We start from the raw sequence: 4,307 nt of genomic DNA, 5'->3' as shown, positions 1-4,307 counted from the left end.
CGGCGGTCTGGGTATACTACCATATACTTAATTATCTTATGAACTGATCGCCAAGCCGTCAGCCTTCGGCTGCCGGAGCCGCCGCCTCCCGCCGGCGGTCGCCAAGTTGGTATTATGCTTAGATACTCAATGTGTCTGTCTTGATGCCTTACACCCTGCTGGAGCAGCCTCCGGCGTGCCATTGCCCTGCCGGCGCCCTCCAGAGGCGCCAAGGGACATGCACCCCTTCTCTTACCTGTCGACAGTCCTACACTGCAGCCAGATGGCTTAGCCACTTCTATATATAGGTATTGTCTTACCATCCTAATTAGTGGCTGGGCTGTCTTCTTGCACATTACAATTTTCCAGCATACTATGTGTCTTAGCACGTCTGGTTGCCGGAACCTAGATCTATATGGGGTCTCCTATTACCCTTTTACCCCCAAGGAACTGAGTGGTCTCAGTCCCTGATACACCTCGTAGGCAATCTCTGCTAGAAACTTAGCTTCTACCCACCACGGTGATCCACGTGGATTTCCGTTTTGTGTCCCTCGGTCACAAATGAAATTGCCTAATGATAAGGTTACAGTAACCGACTGGGCGGGATTCACAAGTATGTGTCTATCTACTTCCTTTCCCGCTCCTATTCTCAAACATTACAATATTTATGAATTATTTAATGTTAGATAAAATCTTGACTACTTAAAATTTAATCTTAGAGTAATGTAAGTCATTCTTATGCCTTCCATATACTCATGATCTCTTTCTTTTACAGGAGGAGTATATGAAGTGTGAAAGCAACTTCTGCGGAGTGAAACGCCCGGACTTCTACGGGCACAAGGCATGTCGGACCCACACCCCCTGCGCCGCCAAGAAAGGCGACCTGAAATTCTGGGACCCGCAGCACTGTACAGTCTACAAGAGTCGTCTGGTCGAAGCGTTCGACGATCCTCCTTCAGCGGAGGCAAGGGACAACGCTCGGGAGAAGCTACGCAAGTGGGTGCGTGGCTTCCAGAAGAATGCCACCGGACCGTATCTCGCCACCGAAGATTTAAGGGCCTTGCTATTTCCGAAGGCATCAAAAGACTCAGTGGTCCCCAGTGATCAGATTCCCACCGTCCAGATAGTGGTGGAACCTGATATTGTCATGGCCCAGTCCATGCATGAGTGCCGTCTATATTCCGACAACGCAGAACGTATGTCGGAAGTGTTGGAAACAACGGAGAGGAACCTCATGGGCGAGGAGCTAGATTATGAGGAAGATCAGGTGGAATACCCTGATTCAGAGCATGAGGTCGCTCCCACTCCTACCCCTGCACCAACTCCTACGCCGACCGAGGAATCCCTTCCTTCGACGTCTGCCACCCCGGATCCTCTCCCATCAGGCACTCAGGAGGTCTTAAAGATGCTTGAAGCCCTCATGGATAAGAAACTTGCTCGGATACTAACCCATGGAGGTATGCCGAGCACATGCCGATCACCACGGGCAAGATCTTCATCAGTCAGAAGGTCGGCTCGATCCCGTTGGAAGAACTGGAGTTCTTCCCGAATTCTGAGGCTTATCCGGACTGTTACGTCCGGCTCAGGTCCGAACCCGCCTCTAAAGAAGAGACCGAACCGAAGGAGGTAATTGTGTTCGATCTCTCGAAGGCCCAGGCTATGCTAGCCAACACGGTGAAGAGTAGGGGCTTCACCAATTCCAAGATGCCGGCGCTTAGTAAAAAGCACCCAACCTTTGTCGCACCGAACAATGCGACCTTCCCCTTTATTGAAAAGGCCTTCACTGTGGTACTGAAAGCAGTGGAAGAAGGGAAACCTTGCCCTGTACTGGAGGAGTGCAGGCCCTTCTCCCTGACTACTCCCCCTGATGATAGACACTGGAAAGACATCCAGTCAACATTCACAGTGGGGAAGTTAGAGCCTGACGTTGCCGGTCGTCAGTTTAATGAGGACCTCCCGAAACTCAACGATCACCTCCTTCGTAGGGAACAAGATACGAAGGAGAGGCTTGCCGCATCAATGTCCCTCCAGGTACAGCTTTTAGTCATGGCCGGAGACACTAGGATTCCGGACTTCTACATGGTCCTAGCCAAAACGCATTTGGCGACTGTCATGAAGGACCTGTACAGCTTCACTAGGGCTCGCAGAGCCTGTCGTGAATTCATGTTCGCGAACGCTACGGTGAAACACGAACCCCGGAGGCTGATTTCCTCCAATATCTGGGGTAAATACCTCTTTCCATCCTCCTTAGTGAAAGAGATCGCTGACAAAGCCGCCACGGAGAACAGGAACCTTCTCCATAAGTGGGGCATGTCGAAGAAAAGGAAATCCTCTCAGGACGATGGCCCTCAACCTAAGAGGAAACCTCAGAAGCCCAAACCCCAGCAACATCAACAGAGACGGCAGTTTCCGGGTTCCGCTACTCCCCAAGTGGCAGCTCAGCCACAACAGACCTTTCAGCATACAGAACGTGAATTGCGGTGTGTTCGAGGTTTCTTCCTGGAAGGGGTTGTTATAATTTGCTTATTTCTTTAATCGATTTTTTGCTGTTCATGAAGGATTCAGTATACCATTTTTACGATTCCGTAAGAGAGTTTATTGTTTACTTGGCAATTGATTCAAAGTTCTTTCTTAACTATTTATGCGGTTCATATTTTGTTTATCCCTTTGCGAATAATTTAGTGCGTAGTTGAGTGCTCCTATTTCTCGCGTTATTTTGACCTTTTTGCTTCGTAATAACGTAATTTTTATTAAGTGGTGTTTACTATTTTGTTTAGAAAATTTTCATTGTGTATTGTATTAATCATACTTTTTATATATTTTGGTGCCTGTTTGTTTATTTGTAGTCATAATGGCTGAATTGGTAGTGCTAATTGGTCAGCGTAAGATTATTAGGAAGAAGGTTACAGATTGTGCCAACCGTTCCTCGCAGTACCCTTCATTAGATTATACTGCTAAAGTATCTGAACGAGGTGTTCTCCTGGATTATAGGAAGCGATTAAGTGACTTGGATTCTAATATACAGACTCTAAAATTTTCAGGGGAATTTAGGGAGGAGGATTTGGAAGCTGAGCTTTCAGCGTGTCAGTCTTACCATGATAAAATTTCAGGTATTTTGCCTTTGTTGGATGTAAGTGTAAATGCTGGAAGCCCTCCACTTTCATTAACTACTGATATTGCTAGGAGTCTTTTGAGGCAACCCACTGCCCCTCTGCCAAAATTCCAAAGTAAGGAAGGTGAGGATTTTTTGAAATTCATTAGAGAATTTGAAACCACAACCCAGAGTTTTAATTATCCAGACAGGGACTTGCTCTTACTTTTGAAACAACAAGTAGAAGGCAGGGCTAAATGTTTACTTGGCTCATTGGAGGCCGACAAACAAAGTTACAACGATGCCAAAGACTTATTGACTAAGGCATTTGCCTCAACTGAATAACGAAAATTGGCTGTAATTAAGAAATTGACTTGTCTAAATCTCAAAGAAGGAGAGGACCCTTTTGTATTCTTATCAGAACTTAGAAATATAGTCGAAAATCTCAAATATTTGCATATTGATGTTGAGGAGGTTGTTAGATATTTTGTTTGGTCTGCAATGAATAATAGATTTAAGTCTCATCTGGTTCATATCAATAAACGGATTTTGAGCGAAGCGAAAAATCCATTTTTGGGTGAGATAGCCATGACGTCCTGATGGAAGGTTCCTTCGGTAGCTTCCTTGGGTATATTTAACTACAAGGATATTCCCAGAGAATTAAACCACAGGTTATCACAGAATTCTAACTTCTGGTGCGAGTATCCTAAAGGTTTCCCTTTAAGACATCGTATATCAACAGGGGACGCATGTATTAACACGCCACATAGCTATCTACACCCCATATAGAGTTAACACTTCGATATGGAAAGGTGGAGAATAACTGGGGAGCCGTTCCACAGTTACACTCATCCGTGGCTACTTTTGGTACTCGAAACGTAAACAAACGGGCGCCATTGCTAAATGACGTCACGTCCGTCCTCATCCTGATGCCAGCTCCTTGCTAATCTCCATGATACAGCAGGACAGGGCGGGGCCTGAAAGGCTGGACTAGAATAGAAGGGAGGGTCCATCAGGACGTCATGGCTATCTCACCCAAAAATAGATTTTTCGCTTCGCTCAAAATCCGTTTTTTGGGCTCAAGCTATTACGTCCTGATGGAAGAGTACCAGAGAATCAATGTATCGTGGAAAATTTCCCCTTATTAAAGTAAGTGCCAAGGGCTTCGAATAGAGGTATGTAATGTGACCTCGGTAGAGGGTCCGTGGGGATCCAGCCTCCTGCCCCCCTGGCAGAG

This window comes from Palaemon carinicauda, unplaced genomic scaffold (genome assembly GCF_036898095.1).
Source record: "Palaemon carinicauda isolate YSFRI2023 unplaced genomic scaffold, ASM3689809v2 scaffold65, whole genome shotgun sequence".
Taxonomy (NCBI): domain Eukaryota; kingdom Metazoa; phylum Arthropoda; class Malacostraca; order Decapoda; family Palaemonidae; genus Palaemon; species Palaemon carinicauda.
This window is presented reverse-complemented; position numbering follows the sequence as displayed.